The sequence below is a fragment of the Rhinoraja longicauda genome, chromosome 10, assembly GCF_053455715.1.
Source record: "Rhinoraja longicauda isolate Sanriku21f chromosome 10, sRhiLon1.1, whole genome shotgun sequence".
NCBI lineage: Eukaryota > Metazoa > Chordata > Chondrichthyes > Rajiformes > Arhynchobatidae > Rhinoraja > Rhinoraja longicauda.
In genome coordinates, this window is record NC_135962.1 from 51,563,621 (window position 1) to 51,578,201 (window position 14,581).

General features: G+C 45.6%; 1 protein-coding gene across 2 annotated transcripts in view; it reads right to left on the bottom strand.

Moving 5' to 3' along the window:
- The window catches only part of setd3 (SET domain containing 3, actin histidine methyltransferase), a 110,694-nt gene that overhangs the window by 89,373 nt on the left and 6,740 nt on the right, over positions 1-14,581 (bottom strand). Inside the window, exon 1 of one of the 2 annotated variants that reach the window (XM_078406853.1) lies at positions 1,390-1,471. The exons of the other annotated variant lie outside the window; for it this stretch is intronic. The gene's annotated coding sequence lies outside the window, so the exon portion shown is untranslated. Of the gene's footprint in view, positions 1-1,389; positions 1,472-14,581 lie in introns of those variants that run through there. 2 annotated transcript variants of the gene reach the window in all.

The following is a 14,581-nucleotide window of genomic DNA, read 5'->3' on the forward strand; positions in this document are numbered from 1 at the left end:
CGCCACCATGCCGCCCAAACGTGACTGTGAATGTGACTATGTTTCCGACTCTTCAGAGCTCACAGACGGTATGGAGACAATACTAGGTGTCGGATAAATACATACCCAAGTGCATCAATGGACGAATGAAGAATAAAAAGAGGGATAATTAAAATGACAAAATCCTGCCAGAAGAAATGGGAGACACACTGGGGCAAAAGGAGGGAATTCATAAACACTATTTGATAGGGCATGTCGGGATGGATGGGTTGGGCCGAAGGTCTGTTCCCTGCTCTATGACTCTATTAGAAGTGTGACCAATGCAAAAGTCAGATTCCTCAAAACGTGTCATTGACATCAAACTTGACTGAAAAACCTGATACTAAATGTCATGATATTAAAGTGAGGCCAAGAACAATAACGATGTAAAACAAAACACAAGTTGGAACAGGTTTCTAACTGATGCAATAGAATTAAAAGTGGCAGAGGAATACTGCAAAGTTGACATGGAGGTGAAAGGAAAATAGAGGATTAAAATAATACATTAATAGCCAAAAGTAAACTTAAAACACAGCCGAGTGCCCCAAGCTCAAGAGAAATGAGACCATTATACTCAGTAATTGAAAAAAATACATCAAATCAAAAAGTATACTGCAAAAAAATAACAATACAAACTGCAAATGTTAAGCCTGCAGGTTTTGGCCAAAATTACAGAGAGGCATGTGTCCCATTTCAGACTGAGAATCGAAGACTGATGTCTCACACTCATGGTACTGCATGAAAGAGCTACTTTCTCGTGAAGGAGTACTGAATTGAGAGGGGAAGGTTGGAGCTAGTCGGCCTTGAAATTAGGAATCAATGGCTGGTTAAACTGCCCTCAACGGGATAGTTAAATGGCAAAAACTACAAACCAAACTGTGACAGGAGAACAAGAGGACACAGCCTAAAAGTCAATCTTATTTATGCCATTTAGTTGTGCTTTGTGTAAAATTCAACATAAAGCTCTAAAAACATTTACGCACATATTTGTGAATGCAAACAGAAGGACTGTAATCATGAATTAACGTTAATGAGCCTGCAAAGCCACAGCAAGCAAGAATTTCATGGTTCTGTTGCTGGTACATATGATAATTAAACAGTCCGAAGTCCTGAATCTATCTACAAGATTTGTACATTCATGCAGATGTATAACAATCAAAGTTGCAAATCCAACTTCCTTCCTCAAGATGGACACAACGTGCTGGAGTAACTCAGCGGGTCAGGCAGCATCCCTGGAGAAAACGTCGGAACCCTTCTTCAGTCTCCTTAAGATCCCTTCCAAAGTTTTTGCAAGCTAATTTTTCTTCCACCTTCGCACAAGTTTTTCAGTCTCTAAAGACTATTTGCTTTTGTCAGATTAAATGTAATTACCTATTTACGTAACTAATTAAATCTTTTTGCAAACAGGTTAACAGCAGCTCCTGTGTCTGCTTTACCCATTTTGCGGTTTTGTTTGCAACTATCCCCTGGTGCACTTGCTGAAAAAAAAATAACATTCGTAAATTAGTTGGTGTACAATAAATAATTATTTGCCTGATTAATGACTGCTCCTGCAGACCAACAAATTCAAATTGTATCCAAACACAAGAGGAATTCTCTCATCAGTTCTGGTCATGTCATGAATCCTAATTGCTCAAACTTCCTTGAAGCATTTGGTGCACTGTAAATCAGAACCAAAGAAGTCTTGATAGCCCGCGATAAATGAAAAGATATGTTGAATCAGTTCCACGTCGCAGCAAGTCTTGCGTCCCAATTGAAGCTTTCATCTGGTACGAACAATAACGAGTTCGAGTCCCACTCCAGAGACTGAAGGACATACACTCCAGCACGTTTGATTCAATTCAATTATACTTTATTGTCACGTGTAACTAGGTACAGTGAAATTCTTTGTTTTTGCATACAATCCACAAAGTTTACAGAGTCTGGTGCCGACGGAGAGAAAATAAATGTCATGCAATGCTGTATGTATTGTACTGTTCTTTCAAATGAGATGTTACCTGGCGGCCAAATAGCACCAAATTCCAAGAGCACTATTTCAAAGAGTTGGGGTGTTACTCCCATTCTTCCAGATAGTAATTACCCACAACCAAAATCTAAAGAGATCTGATCAAGACTAGATTTCTGTTTGTGGGAGCTTGCTTTGCACAATTGGATGCATTTCCAGCTTTGCAGCAGTGCACAGTACAGCACAAGAACGTAGCCTTCTGCCCACAATGTCTGTGCTCAACACAAAGCTAAAACCAACACTTATCTGCCTACACATAATCCAAATCCCTCAATTCCCTGCACCAAAACATACTAAGGGATGAGCCGTGCACTAAACATCCACGGACACAGAGGGATGGCCAGAAATGTGCTAAATGGAATTTAACCTGGTGAAGTACCTGAGTAAACCAGGCAAGTGCACAATAAGTGGGATGGTAGATAAAAAAGGAAAAGTTAACGATCATCTTGCCCAACCCCATCCATGCCCCTGTTGAGCATCCCCAACATTACCTTTGGCGAAAGGTGAAGATCTTGCATGGGTCTCCTCACTTGTCTTAGAACCCACCAAACGGAAGGGAAACCAAGTCATTTATTGACCCCAAAAAACTGGCCAAAAGTGTACAGCGCTCTGGGCACACGACAAGAAGGATGGGATTACACCTTGCAATCATGAAAATACTGGCAGATTTGGAGAAACAGAATCATGAAAACAGATCCTTTGGTTTGGGGTTTAAGAAAATAACTGCAGATGCTGGTACAAATCGAAGGTATTTATTCACAAAATGCTGGAGTAACTCAGCAGGTCAGGCAGCATCTCGGGAGAGAAGGAATGGACGACGTTTCGGGTCGAGACCCTTCTTCAGAGTCTTTGGGGTTGCTTCGTTGGGAACTCATGAAGTACACAGAAATAAGAGGAATTTAGGCCAAATTTTCTTTAACCGAGGAGTGATTACCACAACGACACAGAGTTTATTCGGAAAGCATCACAGCATGGTTGAGGAACAGCTCCATCCAAGGCTCCATTCCTTCTCTCCAGAGATGCTGCCTGTCCAGCTGAGTTACTCCAGCTTTTTGTGTCCATTGTAGCGGGTCTGGACGCAGTAGGAATCAGGCAAGACGCCAGGTAGGTATTAACAGTAATTTTAATGCCGCAACAGAACATCCACACTCTCTTCAGTCTCAAGCACGATTTATCTCTCTAGACCATTCAGGCAAACCCCGTAGCACTAGTCCCTTCCCCAGCCCTGTCCAACCCATGCCGAGGGGGATGATCCAGGGAGTGGCCTAATCCCCAGGTACCGCCGAAGGACCCCCCTCCCCCCATGAACCGGAGGCACGAAACGGACAGGGGGATGTATGAGACGACCAGCCCGTGTGCGCACCACGGCAGTCGCAGGAAATGGAACCACACTGCCAGGCGTAGAAAGCTGGGGGTAAGGGCCGGGACGCAGGACGACCTCGAGGGCATGCCAGTAGGACCGGCTGGCTGATGTCCACGTGCGCCGGCTTCAGCCGCGCAATAGAGACCGTCTCAGGACGACCCCCCATGTCCAAAACGAAGGTGGCAGAGCCACGTTCGAGCACCTTGAATGGCCCTTCATACGGACGCTGAAGGGGCGTCCGGTGTGCATCCCGGCGCAGGAAAACAAACGGACAGTCCTGCAGGGCGGAAGGGACATGCGGCCAAACCGAACGCCATTTGGCCTGTTCGAATTCCCCGTATGCCGTTCGGACTTAAGAACGCGGTGCAAGCCTTTCAGCGGCTTATGGACTGTGTGTGCCGTGGCCTGGACTTTGTTACGTTTACCTCAATGTTTACCAAACGCTGCCACTTGACGTCCACAAGCAGGGAATGTGCCCGTAGGAAGTCCGCACCCAGCAACGGCTGGGACACATCCGCAATGTCGAATGACCAGGAGAAGCGGCCCTCTCCGAAGTTGAGGGAGAGCGTGCGCACTCGTATGAGCGGAATGGTGTCCCATTTGCCGTGGTGAGGAGGGGGCCGCGTTTACCATAGCGGATGTCGTCATTCGAAGGGGGAAGAACACTCACCTCAGCCCCTGTGTCTACAAGGAAATGAGCCCTGGTGCGGCGATCCCACACAAAAATGCGATGAATCTGGCCGGCCGCCGAAGCAATCACTGACGGCCGGCCCCTGCGTTTCCCGGGAATGAGCAGGGCTGCCGGCATTGACGGGCTGAAGGTCCCCAGCAGCGGTAAAAGTAGCACCAGCCCCCTCTGCTGGCATCTGTGAAAACGGGTGGCTGTGCGGGCTGATCCGACCACCAGCGACCTCCAGTGGCGTGCGGAGGAACTGACGGCAGGCTGCGCGGGAAAGACGTGCTGCCAGCCGGGTGTGCCGTTGCAGCCAGGTCCCGCCGCGAAGGACGTCGAGGAGCGGTGGAGACACGGTCGATCGAGGCACTGACCTGCGGTCGCCGTCGGACATTGGAGGAACGTCCAGCTTGTCGAGGGCCAGCTGACGGGCCATCCAGAGTTCATCGGCGCGCTCGCCCACCGCCTGCATGTCGGTGAACGGGTCGCTGGTGAGCTGCTGGCGGAAATCGGACGGCAGCTGCTGCAGGTAAGCGTGTTTAAGTAGAAAGCAGGGCTCGTGGTCGCCCATCAGGGCCAGCATATTGCCCAGCAGTACCGACGGGCGGCGGTCACCCAGGCCAGCCATCCGTAGGATCTGGTTCGCCCGCTCGGCCTCGCTGAGGCTGAACTTCCTTAGGAGAAAGGCCTCGAGGCCCTCATACTTATTACCCGCCGGGGGGGGCGCGGAGGAAAGGTCTGACCCGTCGTGCTGCGGCCTGCTCGAGGGCGCCGATAACGTAAAAGTACATGGTTGGGTCGGCGGTCACTCCCCGCAGTGCAAACCAGAAATCAGGGTCGTCGGTCCAAAGGGGAGGCAGCTTCAACGCCACGGCGTGGAGAGCGTCGCGGTCGGCAGGGTCCACGGGGTGGGGCCCAGAGGCGGCTGACCGGCAGGGCCGGGTAGTGCGTGTTGTGGAACGTCCGGGTCCATCGCGACCTGCGAGGAAATGTAGCGGGTTTGGACGCAGTAGGAATCAAGCAAGACGCAAGGTAGGTATTAACAGTAATTTTAATGCAGCAACAGAACATCCACACTCTCTTCAGTCTCAAGCACGAGTTATCTCTCTAGCCCCTTCAGGCAAACCCCGTAGCACTAATGCCTTCCCCAGCCCTGTCCAACCCGTGCTGAGGGGGATGATCCAGGGAGTGGCCTACTCCCCGGGTACCGCCACAACATCATGGTTTAGGAGCAGCTCCATCCAAGGCTCCATTTCTTCTCTCCAGAGATGCTGCCTGTCCAGCTGAGTTACTCCAGCTTTTTGTGTCCATCTCAGATAATCTCTAATTGCACTTTACCGTGCATAAATATTATTCTCTTTATTACATATTTGTGCACTGTGGATGGCCGGACTGTAATCGTGTACAGTTTTTCCGCTGACTGGTTAGCGCGCAACAAAAGCTTTTCACTCTACCTTGGTACTCGTGACAATAAACGAAACTAAACGATGTGGTAACTGGCAGGAGAGTGAAGCGGGGAAAAAAAAATTTGAACGAGAAACTGCTGTTCTGTAACCGTAGGTGTGGTGAGGCCGAGCACATATTGCCTTAAATAATAGTGAATGGAAAGACTCAATATATTTGCAGAGAATCCAGACAAGTACTTTTTCACTGCAATCTACAAATCGAAGCATGGAAACATTTGCCCAAATAGTTTCTTTGACTGGCATGATCATGAGAGGTGTCCTTGTTGTCCTCTTTCTCTGGCATATATTACAATGGTTTACCGATTCCCCTCTCAAGAGATTCATTCACAAAATGCTGGAGTAACTCAGCAGGTCAGGCAGCATCTCAGGAGAGAAGGAATGGGTGACGTTTCGGGTCGAGACGTCTCGACCCGAAACGTCACCCATTCCTTCTCTCCTGAGATGCTGCCTGACCTGCTGAGTTACTCCAGCATTTTGTGAATAAATACCTTCGATTTGTACCAGCATCTGCAGTTATTTTCTTATACTACCCCTCTCAAGAGATCTCTGTGGTCAAGTATGGTTTTTTTTTTGTCATCCCATACAAATGTTTAATATTTTGAAAAGAAAATGACTAACTTGCAAACTGCTTTAGGATATTTATATAGTTACAACTATTATACAAATACAAATTTCCATCTCACCAATTAATCGTCCACAGGCGTAGTGGGTACGATCACGTAGACACTGAAAGAGATGAGACTTTCCAGTGCATTACGGGAAACATAACTTAAAGCACAATTTGCTCCCGTGATGTGGCCCTATGTGCATTGCAGGATGGACTTCAAAACAAATTGGTGGCAGATTTTTAGATAAGCTTAATCTGCACAGACAACTGCTGTGCTTTCTAAATTATATATTTCAAATATTGCTTCTTATTCTCTCTGGAGTGTTTTACTGTTGAGAACAAATACACCAAATATTCGGATGATGTGAAAACAGTGAAGCAGGTTGTCAAGAATCGCAGCAGGATCTTGATCAGTCGGGGACGTGGGCAGAGTAATGACAAACGGAATTTGCTTCAGTTAAGTGCAAGATGTTGCAGATTGGGAAGTCTGTGTAAGACATTCACAGTGAAAGTAGGGGGGCGGTTGTGGAACAGAGGAACCTTGGAATACAAGTACATGGTTCCCCTGAAAGGTGACGAAGGCAGATTTTGGCAAGCTGGCCTGCATCAGCAAGGACATTGAGAACAGAAGTTGGGACATTCTGTTGCAGTTGTATACTACACTGGAGAGGCCACACTTCATAGAGTACCATCTTCAGTTTTGGTTACCCAGCTATAGGAAAGGTGCCATTAAGCTGGAAAGAGTACAGGAAAGATTTACAAAGATGTTGCTAGAACTCGGTGAAAGTCTTACACTGATTTCCCAATCTGCAACATCTTGCACTGATCTGAATCAAATTCCATTTGCAATTGCTCAAGAGACCGAGATATAGGAAAATGTTAGGCAGAATGGGACTTCATTTCTTGAAGCAGAGGAGATGTTGCGATTTTATCAAGGTGTGTAACATCATGAGGGGCATAAATAGAGTATGCACACCACTTTTTCCCAAGATTGGGGATTCAAGAACTGGAGAGCAAAGGTTTAACGCAAGAGAAATAAGGTTAAGAGACCCAAGGGTGAACTTCTTCATGCATAGAGTGGTGTGTACCTGCAACAAGCAGTCAAAGGAAGTTCGGGCAGTGGATACAAATGGTGACATTTAAAACACATTTAGACAAGAAAGGTGTGAAAGGGTATGGGCCAAACACAGGCAAGTGGAACTAGTAGAGTTACAAAACATAGGCATGAATGAGTTGAGCTGAAAGGCCCATTTCCATGCTGTGCAACTCAATGCAGAAAACAAGGAACTGGTGATGCTGATTTTAAAAAACAAAGTGCTGGAGTAACTCAAGGCAGCACCTCTGGAGGTCATGTTGAGATAGGTGAAGGTTTCGGGTCAGGACCTGTGGCCTATCCATGTCCTCCAGAGAAGCCAGCTGACCCCGCTGAGTTACTCCAGCACTTCATGTCTTTTGTTTTTAACCATTAACCTAATTTACCATTAAACACATTCCAATAAATCGCAAGACAAAAATGACGTTTCCTGCAGTTTGGTTTGAAAATGGAAACCCCAAGAGAGAAAAGTTTTTGGAGTAGCTATATTAAAAAGGCTCAATATACTCCTTGAATGAATGAATGGATGAATGAATGAATGAATGAATGAATGGTCCTCGATTCACCTACTCTGGGCAAGAGACTCTGTGCATCTGCCCGATTTATTCCTCTCATGATCTTGTACACCTTTTAGATCGCTCCTCAACCTCCTGCGCTCCAAGGAATAGAGTCTCTTGCAATATTATACTATGCATGTTATAGAGTCATAGAGTGATACAGTGTGGAAACAGGCCTTTCTGAACCAACTTGCCCACACCGGCCAACATGTCCCAGCTACACTAGTCCCACCTGCCTACGCTTGGTCCATAGTCCTCCAAACTTGTCCTATCCATGTACCTGTCTATAACTACATACAATGCAAGTACATCATGTGAGGCAGAAAGTAAGACAATGAATGACAAAGGCACTCTTAATCTGTGGCACATTCAGCTTTACTGACCCTTCGAAATAGGTTTGCCAACTGTCCCGTATTAGCTGGGACATCCCGTATTTTGGGCTAAATTGGTTTGTCTCGTACGGGACCGCCCTTGCCCCGTATTAGGCCCGGGGGTCTGCTGTAGGCCCGGACACTGTAGGCCCGTGGGCCGCTGTAGACCCAGACAGTGCAGGCTAACAGAGTGTGTCCGTGGAGTGTGTTCGCCTAATGGAGGTTGCTTAGCAACCCCGCCTCCCGGCCCGGGCGCCCGCCAATGGTGGAGGAGGAGCACGTGGCCGCTGGCTGGGTGCGGGCACGTGGGGCGCGGGCGGTGACGTCACCTTTTGTCCCTGATTTGGGAGTGAGAAAGTTGTCAACCCTACTTCGAAAGGAACCAACAATCACGATGAAATGTTTGGCTGGTCGCTACTGTTTGGAAATTGGGAAAAACAGAACCGTCTCATTATGTCACAATGATGCATTTTGCACTTGCACAAAACAAAACATTGTCCAGCACTCTTTAAAATGGAGACCGAGCCTTCTTAAAAAGTTTCTTATTCCAATCACATTTCTTTATTCTTGTGCCAGTCTTCAAGGCCAGCAAACAGCAGCATCTTCACAACATGGTTACAAAAACAACACACTATATACACTGGAAAGCTCAAAGCAACAGAAAAATGCTCAAGTCTTTAAGCAGGTCAAGCAGTATCAATGGACTAATCAGAACAACGGGCTTCTGTCTGCAAATGCTGAATTACATTGACAGCAATTTCTGTTCTAATTTAATGCTGTGATTTTTCTTGAAGGAGCTCTTCATTAGTTTTCTGCTTTACTTCTTCTTTTGCATTACTGCCTGTCATACTGTGATAGCATCACCATTCTTTCTTCCACAAAAATAGAAGCAGGGTTAGGCACCTCAAGCCCACCCTGTCATTCATTAGTCACGGAGCCAATTGGAGGAACAGCACCTCATATTTTGCCTGGGCAGTGGTATGAACGTTATTTTTAAAATATATAATTTCACAGTAACTCCGGCATTTCCTATTTCCTATCAACCCCCCCCCCCACTGGTCATCCTACTAGTTCCACTGTTCACATCCTTGTATCCCTCTAGTTAGCACATCTTCATCAACCGAAAAAGGGCCACTATGAACTCCATCCTTCTTGAGATCATCAGTTGCCAGCCCCAATTTGTTCAGGCCTTTTCTCACTCCAATTTCTCCAACCACACCTCTACCTTTCAGTCTGAACAAGGGTACCGACCCAAAACATCACCTATTCCTTTTCTCCAGAGATGCTGCCTGACCCACTGAGTTACCCCAGCATTTTGTGTCTATAACAGCTAATCTACCCCAGGCCTCAATTCCTCTTCCATGTCAGCACCCCCAGAGTCAATTTTCTGAGCATGCAAAATTTTCATCTTCCTTTTCTTTAAATACCTCTAATGATCTCGCCTTCACAACCTCCCAGGGTAGAGTTTTCTACTGCGGGAATCTTCTGTGACAATTCATATGATAGTCATTCAGTTGAACATCAACTCTAGAAAAATCAAAATATATATTTTTGGGATGTGGGCTGTACTAGCAATGAAAGCATTTATTATCCAGCCTAAATTACCCTTGTGAAGTTGGTGGTGAGACACCTTCTTGATGTGTTGCAATCCTTCGAGAAGTTGTCACACCGTGCTATCAGGTCAGGATTTCCACGATTTAGGCCCAGTCACTATGAAGGACCAGTGGCATGTTTCCACTGTGTGTAGATTAAGAGGAGCTGGTGCTCCCATAAGTATTCTGCCCTGATCCTTCCTCGTGGTAAGGTTGAAAAGTTGAGAGATGCTGTCAAGTAGCCTACAAGAGTTGCTGCTCGATGGTGCACATAGCATTGTGTGCCGATTATGGCAAGAATTAATGCTTCGTGCTGAATTCAATACCAATCAAGTATGCTGCGTTGTTCTAGACGGCGCCGAAAATCCTGATCTGTGGTCTAAGCAAGTGAAGAATATCCCATCAATATCCTGACTTTCGCTTTCCAGATAGTGGAAATGTTACAAGGTATCAACACATGAATCACTTGCCACAGGAAACCCAGCCTGTGGCCTGCTCTTGTAAGCAGTTTTTACTTGTCTAGACTAATTGAGTTTCTGGTCAAGGGTGGATATTGATGATAATGATATTCTTAATGATGGCCACTCCATTGAACATCAAGAGTAGGTAGTTAAATTCTCTCGTTGGGGAATCGCCATTGCTTGGCGCCAGTGTGTCATGAATGTTTCTTGTCATTCGTTATCCAATGTTTCCCTCCGTCTTTCTGCATGCAGGAATGGAGTGGTTCATTTGCCAAGGAGATGCAAAGGGAATGATCTACTCAATTGACATTGTTGCTTCTGACTGTATGATGGAAAGGAGGTAACTGATGAAGATGGTTAGATCGAGGACATACTCAGTGTCACGAATAAATTTGAAGAATCTGTGATTCCAGCACCTCAGAGAAAGCCACTGTCTACCTTCCACGATTCCAAAAATAATTAGTCATAAGGGCGGCACAGCAGTAAAGCTGCTGCCTCACAGTGCCAGAGATCTGGCTTCCATCCTGACTACATGTTCTGCCTGTGCGGAGTTTGTACGTTCTCCCTATCACCACGTGGGTTTTCGTCAGGTGCTCCAGTTGCCTCCCACATTCCAAAGACATGCAGCTTTGTAGGTTAATTGGCTTTGTAGGTTAATATACACTATGACATAAACATAGTGTACACGTGATTGAGGGTCAGTGTGGTCTCAGTGGGCCAAAGGACCTGTATCAACACCGTATCTAAACTAAATTAAAATGGCAAGAAGGGTCCCAACCCAAAATGGCACCTACCCATGTCCTCCTGGAATGCTGCCTGACCTACTGAGTTACTCCAGTACTTTGTCTCTTCACACGTCTTGCTTTTATCATTAGGTCATTAACTCAATTTTCTATCCTTACTGCCATTTCCATTTTTATTTCATGGGGTTTCAGGCAAGTGTATCATTGGCACTTCACCAAAGACATTGCTCCCATTATGTTCCAGTTTCATCAACAAGCTTTAAAATCAGGCTACTAGAATGCAGTTTATCTTTTAGATATCCAAGTTTATTCCATTCTTTATATTCATTAGCTTCCATGCCTTACGTTCTTTAAAATGGAGGCGAGGAGCAGTTGTGGGATCAACCCCCTCCCTTGCCCACCCCCCACCAGTTTCCTTTCTTGATCAATGCAACATCTGCAATTCTCCAGCTGTCTGCCATCACTCACATCGAAAGTCAATTGGAAAATGATCAGCAGCTCCGCAATTGCTTCATCAGCAACCTAGCATGTATCCCAACCAAAACAAGCAATTCGTCCAACATCAGCTCTGTTGGGAGTGCAGGATCATGGCAGTAAGTTTGTTCACCGCAAACTCCCATAAAACAGCTTGGTGATCACGATAAGACAATCTGCTCGGGCCACAACGACGGACGGACGTACCTCGGCCAGTGACTGCATGTTCTGCCTGTGCGGAGTTTGTACGTTCTCCCTATCACCACGTGGGTTTTCTTCAGGTGCTCCAGGTGCCTCCCACATTCCAAAGACATGCAGCTTTGTAGGTTAATTGGAATTTTTTTTTTGAAATAGTATTACAAGATATTTTAATACGCACTGGAGAAGCTGTGCAGGACACCTTACTGGAAAAAGGCACTGCTGACAATACACCAATCCCTCTCCAAGTGTCAGTCTTAGTTTTTTATACTCAGCTCTATGGTGTGGACTTCAAACTACAACCTTCCAACTCAACAGTTAAATTGCAACTAAAGTGCGCAGCTGAGATGGCTTGTACTATAATTTCTTTAATATTAACGACATCGCTTGTTTTGCTATAAATGTACCTATTTTTCCATTTTTAGCCATCTGACATCTCAATTTTTTTTGCTCTCTGTGACCACAGCAGGATCTTCTTCTTCACAAAAACTGTTGCAAAATGTTCATTTAGTCGCCTCGATGAGCGAGCCTACTTTTCGGTTCCTAATCAGCTCCATCACTACCTTTACTATCTTTTCACCATTTATTCAATTATAGACAGCTGCCTTTTGGAAAGTGCTCGGGAGCTCCATGGATATGAAAAATATCAAGAATGTGCTTTGATGAAACGGCAATAATAAAACACAAGATATATACACCGAGAACACCCAGGGAAAAATGTATTTTTGGAAAAAAAGAGGAAATCATTAAAAATAACAACCACTGGCGTGGCATTACTCCAAAGGCGCGACGTCAGAAATCAGGAAGCGCCTGGATTTGGAACGTGGGATTGAGAGGGGATGTTCAGCAATTCAAAAACTAGAAAACGATTCATATTTCGTTTGGGCAGCTGACAACCGAGTGGTATGAATATTGATTTCTCTAACTTCAAGTAACCTCTACATCCCCTCTCTCTCCATCCCTCCCCCACCCAAGTCACACTCACTTCTCGTTCTCACCCAACAAACAGCTAACAATGGCCTGCTTCCTTTATCATGGACACTTTTTTGCACATCTTTCATCCATCATTCTATATCTCTCCACATCATCGTCGAAATCTCCCATTTCCCGTGACTTTCAGTCTGAAGAAGGGTCTCGACCTGAAATGTCACCCATTCCCTCTCCCCAGAGATGCTGCCTGTCCTGCTGAGTTACTCCAGTTTTTTGTTTCTATCTTCGGTTTAAACCAGCATCTGCAGTTCTTTCCAACACAAATGATTCAGCAAAATGAAGACTTTTAATGAGTGAGAGCAAGATCCTCACAGATCAAAGGCTGGATGGTATGCAACTCTGCAGCATTGCCTTGGTGGCTCTGAGGCCTTGCAATATTGAAATTTGAATGTCTCTTACTCTAATTCAATCTGTCCCGAGATATTTGCTTCATGTCCAAATGAAAAGGCTTTTCAATATTCAGTATGAAGTCACCTCGTCACTGAATTTGATTTGATATGGCTAGCCTTTTTTATCAATTATGAGCCAAAGGCCATCTTAGATTTCTAAACTCCATTTCTTGTAAAACACTATTCAGTACTTGGGTAGGAAGGAACCACAGATGCTGGCTTGTACCGAAGATAGACGCAAAATGCTAGAGTAACTCAGCGGGTCAGCAAGCAGCATTTAGAGTCATACAGTGTGGAAACAGGCCCTTCGGCCCAACTTGCTCACACCGGCCAACATCCCAGCTACACTAGTCCCACCTGCCTGCGTTTGGTCCATTTCCCTCCAAACTTGTCCTATCCATGTACGTGTCTAATTGTTAAACGTTGGGATAGTACCAGCCTCAACTACCTCCTCTGGCAGCTTGTACCATACACCCACCACCCTTCATGTGAAAAGGTTTCCCCTCAGATTCCTATTAAATCTTTTCTCCTTCACCTTGAACCTATGTCCTCTGGTCCTTGATTCCCCCATTCTGTGCACCTACCCGATTTATTCCTATGATTTTATACACCTCTATACGATCACCCCTCATCCTCCTGCGCTCCAAGGAATAGAGACGCTGCCTACTCAACCTTTCCCAATAGCTAACACCCTCTAGTCCTGGCAACATCCTTGTAAATCTTCTCTGAATCCTTTCAAGCTTGACAATATCGTTCCTATAACATGGTGCCCGGAACTGAACACAATACTCTAAATGCGGTCTCATCAATGTCTTATACAACTGCAACATGACCTCCCAACTTCTATACTCAATACTCTGACTGATGAAGGCCAATGTGCCAAAAGCCTTGTTGACCATCTTATCTACCTGCGACTCGACCTGCACTCCTAGATCCTTCTTTTCTGAAGAAAAGGAATAGGTGATATGCCGTTAGGGGTTGGAATCCTTCTTACTCTGAGAAGGAAGATGAGAGGGAATTATTCTAGGGAAGATGAAAGCCCAAGTATCTAGGGAAGATACTTGGATAGCGGATTGGCTGGATTACAGAAGGCAAAAAGTTGAAATAAAAGGCGCTTTTTCAGGTTGGCAGCAAGAGTTCCGCAAGGGTCGGTGTTGGGGCCGCTTCTCTTCACGTCGTATATTAATGATTTGGATCAGGGGATTGAAGGCTTTGTGGCCAAGTTTGCAGATGATGCCAAGAAAGGTGGAGGGGCAGACGGTGTAGAGGAAGCAAGGATTCTGCAGAAGGACTTGGACAGGTTAGGAGAGTGGGCAGAGAAGTGGCAGATGAAATTCAGTGTAGCAAAGTGCGGAGTCATACATTTTGGTAATAAGAATAAAGGCGTAGATTATTTTCCAAATAGAGAGAGAATCCAGAAATCGGAGGTGCAAAAGGACTTGAGGTGCAGGATACCCAAAAAGTTAATTTGCTGGTGCAGGATTCCCAAAAAGTTAATTTGCAAGTCAAATCCGGAGAAAGGAAGGCAAATTCAATGCTAGCATTTATATCAAGAGGACTGGAATATAAAAACAGAGATGT